Raw genomic sequence first — 7,193 nt, forward strand, 5'->3', positions numbered from 1 at the left:
ACAGCCAGCAGATTCATCTAAGGTCCTAGTCAGTATCAACCCCCAGATTTCTTCAAATGGTTTCACCCTCCATCTGTCATGTCACTCGCAGCCTTCAAGGCTTTCTAGCTGAGGCCCCAGACATTGTAAAGCAGAGACTAGCTGTTCTCCAGTGTCCTCAAATTTCAGACCTACAGAATCCATGAGCATAACGAAATGGCCATTTTATGTCACTAAATTTTGGATTGGATCATTATGCCAGTCCAAATAGCTGGAACACTGTTCATGCTTACTTTCCAGGCTCTCTAGAAACCTCAACTCAGAAATATCACTCTTTTTTGAGACAGTGCCTTGTCTTGCTCTGTCACCCAGGCTGGAGTGCAGTGGCACCATCATAGCTCACTGCAGCCTTTAATTCCTGGGCTCAAGCAATCCTTCTCCCTCAGTCTCTCAAACAGCTGCATCTACAGGTGAGCACCACCGTCATGCTTGGTTAATTTTTTTATTTTTGTGTAAGACAGGGTCTCACTATGTTGCCCAGTCTTGTCTTGAGCTCCTGGCCTCGAGTCTCCCATCTTGGTCTCCCAAAGTGCTGGGATTACCGGCATGAACAACTGCACCTGGCCCAGGGCTATTCATCTTATCAAAGATTTACTGCCTCAAAGAGGAAGGAAACAACTTTATATGGAAAGATATTTTAAAAAATACATAACAATCTATTTTACTTGAAATAAGACTGTTTTTACCAGGATCCAGAACTACACTGAACTATAAACCAGAACTAACCACACTAATTTACTGAACCCAGGCAGAACCAGTTCCAAGTATCACTTTTATTTATTTATTTATTTATTTATTTTTATTTTTTTCCTTTTAATTACATTTATTTTAATGCTGAATTTACTCCCGTGCCATAAGTTTTTGTTTCTTCGGTTTCTTCTGGGATATCTTTTTCTTCTTTGGTTTAGGAACCTCCTCTTCTGGTTTAGGAACAATCTGTTCCTTTTCCATAAGGATCATCTCAATGTGGCAGGGACAGCTCATGTATGGGTTAATCCGACCATGAGCTCTGTAGGTCTGGCGGCGCATCTTAGGTGCTTTGTTCACTTGGATATGCTCAATGACCAGAGAATCTACATCTAAACCCTTAAGTTCAGCATTACTCTCTGCATTTTTAAGCATGTGCAGCAAAAATTCAGCACTCTTTTTGGGCCACCGACCTTGTGTCCAGCCCCACTGCTTGGCCTGCGCACACCTGCCAACTCCACCATTGTAATGTCGGAATGGCACGCACTGTTTCTGTAAAGTGACATCTTTCAGATACTTCGTGGCTTTTCGTATATGCATACCCTTGATGGCCTGAGCAGTTTCACGAGTGTTCTTAAAGTGAACACGATATTGGAACCCCTTGATTTGCATGATATCGTGGGGTTCTCCGAGTCAAGTGAATAGTGAGCCATTTTCACAGATTACCTCAGACTGCTTAGGGAAAGAGCTATAACCTTTATTTTTAGTGAATCATAAACCAAATCAAAGTTGTTTAAAACATTATAAATATAAGTATTCCATTAAAATTACAACCAAACCAATGTGTCTTGTAAAATAATTTTTGCCATATTAAAAATTATTATACTATAAAATATTTTGCTGTTCTCTAAAATAAATCTGAAAAAGACCTCATAAATAGTCATTTGTTCAAGCCCTTTGGGGTACACACTAATTCATTCCAAATTGATTGGTAAGATGGTAAGAAATACATTATTTATATGAACTGAGGGAGGACATGTCACTTCACACACCAGTCCCCAATAAGCCCTAAGCTCTTTTTCTATCAAAGGAACTGTCCAAATTCTTGTTATGTGTCACATGATATATTAGAAAGATTCAGGATTTTAGAGCCTCGTAGACTGGGATGATTATCACAACCCATTTACTCTGAGATCTCAGAAAATTTATAAGACTTCTCTCGGTTCACTTTGTCAGTAGTAAAATGGAAAAGAAAATACGCCAACTTCATAGCATTTGTGTGTGTATGGCTGTGGGTATATGTGTTTGAGAGAGAGAGAAAGAGGGAGGGAGAGAGAGAGAGAAAGAGTGACAGAGAGAGAAAGAGAGGAAGGAGGAGGAGGGAGAGAGATACAGGGAGGAAGAGAGGGAAAAAGGGAGAGAAGGAGGGAAGAATGGAGGAAAAGAGAGAAAGAGAGAGCACTTGTTGCAGAGATGGCTAGTTTTGCACTAAAACATGCACTTTCCTTTATGTAATATACAGTTGTTTCTGGGTGGCATCTAACCAGGTGATGCATTTGCTGGTTCTCATCTTGTATCCAGGTGAGGCTGGAACTACGCTCACCACATGGACAGGCGTGATCTCTGTAAATATGAGCCAACACAGTTACACGACTGGATGCCTCCTCCACATCATCTTCTCTTGCCTGCTAACTGGGAGAAAACAGAAGAAGACTCCAGGATCTTGGGAGATAGAGGTGGAGCCCACAGATGGAAAAAAACCAAGTCCTGGATTCACTGTATGGAAGAAATATACGCATTAACCAGGAACATCTACAGCAGATAATTAGAGGAGACTGTGATGATCCATGGAGATTAGGGGGGTTTATTTGTTATAGCAGCTAATGTTACCCTATTACAGAGTCAGAGGAAATAATGTATATAAAATAAGCCCAGTGTCTGGCAGATAACCATGTTCAATAAATGTTTTTGTTTGTCCCTTTGAATGAATGGAGGATATCTACCTATCTTCTACCTATTCAGAATCTCACATGAGGCAGCACATTTAGCACACTTGTTTAGTTGTAATCTTCCATGCTTATCTTTGTGAGTCTGTTTGAAAAGCTGCATAAACAGCAATGAGTGACTACATTTGCTTATATAAAGCACATGTCTCCTTTTAAATTTCACGTTAGTATTGGTATTTGTGCTGCATATTTAGCATCACCAAAAAGGGAGAATGGGGTTATGAAAAAGACTTAAATGCTCCCATAGAAAAACTCATATCCAGCCCAGGCAACGTAGTGAGACTCAAAGGTAATTAGATCGCTTGAGCCCAGGAGTTTGAGACCAGCCTCGGCAACACGGCAAGACCCCTTCTGTCTCTACAAAAAATACAAACATTAGCCAGTCATGGTGGACAGCACACCTCTAGTCCTAGCTAGCTACTCAGGAGGCTGATGTGGGAGGATCCCTTGAGCCTAGGAGTTGGGGGCTGCAGTGAGCTATGTTGGAACTACTGCACTCTAGTCTGGGCAACAGAGTAAGATGCCATTTCAGAAAAAAAAAAGAAAAGAAAGAAAAAAAAGAAAAACTCATGTCTCGTGGTTTACTAAAAAACCAACAGACATCTCAAGACCTCTCTGTTCCTAATCATGAAGTGGTAGCATTCGATATAGAAGAGAATGGCCACTAGGCAATATAATAACCTCCTGTGTTTCTGTTAATTAAAATTCTATTCATTAAACAAAATATTTCATGTAAAAATATTTCATTTTAGGCTGGGCACCGTGGCTCATGCCTGTTATCCCAACACTTTGGGAAGCCGAGGTGGGAGGATCACTTGAGATCAGGAGTTCGAGACCAGCCTGGGCAACATGGTGAAACCCCGTCTCTACTTAAAATACAAAAATTAGCAGGGTGTGGTGGCACATGCCTATAATCCCAGCTACTTGAGAGGCTGAGGCAGGAGGATCACTTGAGCCTGAGAGGTTGAGGCTGCAGTGAGCTGAGATCATACCATTGCACTCCAGGCTAGGTGACAGAGCAAGACTCTGTCTTCCAAAAAAAAAAAAAAGTCCTAATAGTAACTTCATTTGCTTTTCTTTTTTTGAAATCTAGTGATTCAGGACTGTAAGATGTGACATAATACCTAGGGGACTAGGAATATTTTTAATTTTCTGTTACATCTCCATTTTATATCGCCCTTGTGTGTGATTAGATCAATTACTTTCAAACATTCTGATTTTATACAATTACTTTTTTTTCTTGTCAATAAAATCTAAGGAAGCCACCCAGCTGTCTGAAAATAAGCTATTATACCTGAGTGTTAAAATGCTTTAATTTGTGATGACAATCTGCCTTGAAGAATGTTGCCCCTCCTTCCCCTTTAGCGCATATTTTGTTGAACCAGACGTTGCTTGAAAATGGATTCTCCAGTGTTCTCTGTCTGGCTACAGGAGAAAAGTGTATTTGTGAAATGCTCAAGTAGAAAGCTATTCTGCAAAAGTTGAAGCTGAGTCTTTGTTTTGTACGTAATCTATTGCTTAGTTTTGTGATGAATTTAGCATGAGGGTGGGATCCAGGGAAGGGGTGGGCTGGAGTACTGTGTGAGTGGTCAGTGTTGGTTTGGGCTCATGGCCCATAAAACTAGGAGGGCAGTTTCTAAAGGTGGCAGCACAAAGTGAAAAAGATAAAACCCTTTTTTTTTTTTTTAGGATCTCTCTGTCATTCAGGATGGAGTACAGTGGTATGATTCTAGCTCACTGCATCCCCTAACTCCTGGGCTCAAGTGATCCTTCAGCTCCAGCCTCTTGAGTAGCGGGGACTACAGGCATGTACCACCCTTCTCAGATAATTTTTATATGTTTTTTAGAGATGGGGTCTCACTATGTTGCCCAGGCTAGTCTCAAACTCCTGGCCTCAAGTGATTCTCCTGCTTTGTCCTCCCAAAGCATTGGAATTACAGGTGTGAACCACTGCTCACAGCCAAAACTCACTTTTAAAGAATGGTGTCTTAAGCTCCAGGGCTTAAAGCCCAACACTTTATTGGGGAGTGCAATCCCAGGGTAGCAGGGGTCAGCCTAAAAGGAGGGAGAGCAAATATAAGGAAATGTTTTGCTAACTTTGCACAACTTCAGTGGTGATATCTCAGTTTCTCAGGTTGTCTTCAGAAAGGCCACGTTGCCAAGAGGGAAAAGGATGAAAGAATTGATCTGTTGACATCTGTCTTCCATTGTTAAAAGTTTGCCCAGCATTTTGAGGCTAAGTGCTTAGTGGGTTCTGAGGCATCTTGCACCTCAATAGCAATGTGAGAGCCCCAGAATGGTGGAGGGAGAGGTACAGGGCACAGGAATGAGGCAAGATGCTCTTTGGCCATGCCCGCTAGTGACACGGGGACCAGTAATAGCTGCCACAGTGGTGCTAGGTCTGTAGAGGCAGTCACACCTTGCAACAGAGACTTCCAGGACCACGAGAACTTCAAGTCATGCCTAGGGCTGCCTCAGCCAAGAAATAAGGCAATGCAGTGAATCCAGGGCCAATAGCAAGTCTGCAGGGATTGGGGTTTTCAATGAAAGCATCTGTAATGGTACATTAAAATTAAATTTTGCTGAGGCACATACTAAATGGTGAGATGTGAGACCACCCCAATGCAGGATATAAACTCAGGTCCCTTGTCCTTCCAAGACTTGCCTTTTCCGTAGTTCCCCACTGGTTGTTATAGAGTGCAATACTGGCTTCAACAGGCACCATCATGGCAGAAGGTGGGTCATCTACAAGCCACATTTCAAGTTTCCAGTAGATTGGGCATGGAAGTTTAATTGCATTTACTGCAGAAGCAAGTGATGATAAGCTTGTGGTAAATGTGGACTGGGTCGGGGTCACAGGGTGGGGTCGGGTAGGAAAAGATCATGGCTGTATTGCATTCCTGTCCTTCTTTCTTGTCCACTGCTCATGAGTGCCAGGCATAATAGGATTAAGCAGAATCTTAGAGATACACTTGGATATTGGGGTACCAACTGGCAATGTTGGCTCTTTCCTTCTATGTGTGCTAGAACCATCTTGAGAGCTCGGTCTCCTGTGCCTACCTGCTCCCTCTTCACTACAAGGCTACATGTTTGTTTTCAGTTCCGACAGTCCAAAACCACCTGCTCTTCACTTTTTCCAGGTTTCTGAGGCAAAAAGCAAGCAGCTTTTTGAGGGGGAATGACGTGAGAATCGAGGGGTCCCCCATCAGTGACCTGGGAGACATTAAAGGGGAAATTTAGCCTAAGTAATGATTGAAACCTGTAGCTCAGAGAACTACAAAACTACAGCCTGGGACACCTTGAACACCTGCTCTAGAAAGATTTTGTGGACTTTTTAGATTCACTTTGGGTTTTCATGGGAAAAGTGAGGGAATGGAAGATGTTAATTTCTTATCTGGATCACTTAACATCTCATTGCCTCTTCATGTTTTTAACGTAAAACTCAACTTTCCCAAAGTGTTGGTTCGAAGTTCCTTAAACATCGATGCCTTGCTCTGTTGTTTTGGGGAACTTGCACACTGTTTATGAGGTCATATGACTGTTTATGAGGTCATATGACTGATTCTATTGATGTTTGAAGTATCTGGTTAAGCAGTTTTCCCTGAATCTCCAAGCAGTTATCAGATTTGGTAGCTGAAGATCTTAGCTTTATAGGATATGAATAACTCTACTGTAGGGGATGAATAGGGATAAAAGAAAAAATCTTATAAAACCAAAAGTCTACTTATTTGGGGGCATTTCTGTGAGTTTGTTCTTTGCTATGGATAAGGTACAGATTCAGTCTGTTCAGTTATTTCAGGAGCATTCAAGTCTCTTATTTCTTCTTGAGTAACCTGGATAAACATTTTCCCCCCAAGACAATGTCCATTTCTTCTTCTAGGGTGTTTCTGATTTTCTTACTATGTACATCATCTCTCTTGTTATCTTTATTTAATCTGTTCTCTTGTAAAGTTTGCTTTAATTAAAAATATTTTTTAAGAGACAAGGTCTCACTCTGTCTCCCAGGCTGGAGTGCAATGGTGCAATCATGGCTCACTGCAGACTTGAACTCTGGGCTCAAGCTATCCTCTCACCTCAGCCTCCTGAGTAGCTGGGACTACAGGCTTGTGCCATCTTACCTGGCTAATTTTTAAAATTTTTGTAGAGGGTCGGGCGCGGTGGCTTATGCCTGTAATCCCAGCACTTTAGGAGGCTGAGGCGGGCAGATCACTTGAGGTCAGGAGTTTGAGACCAGCCTGGCCAACATGGTGAAATCCTGTCTCTATTAAAAATATAAAACATAGCTGGGCATGGTGGCAGATGCCTGTAATCCCAGCTATTTGGAGGCTGAGGCAGGAAAATTGCTTGAACTTGGGAGGTGGAGGTTGCAGTGAGCCAAGATCGTGCCACTGCACTCCTGCCTGGGCGACAGAATGAGACTCCATCTCAAAAAAAATTTGTTTTTGTAGAGATGGGGTTTTG

At 42.0% G+C, this 7,193-nt stretch overlaps 1 pseudogene; it reads right to left on the reverse strand.

The window, feature by feature from the left end:
• Positions 1 to 879: 879 nt before the first annotated feature.
• Positions 880 to 1,439, reverse strand: LOC100597188 (annotated as a pseudogene).
• Positions 1,440 to 7,193: the final 5,754 nt, after the last annotated feature.

The sequence above is a fragment of the Nomascus leucogenys genome, chromosome 17 (assembly GCF_006542625.1).
Source record: "Nomascus leucogenys isolate Asia chromosome 17, Asia_NLE_v1, whole genome shotgun sequence".
NCBI lineage: Eukaryota > Metazoa > Chordata > Mammalia > Primates > Hylobatidae > Nomascus > Nomascus leucogenys.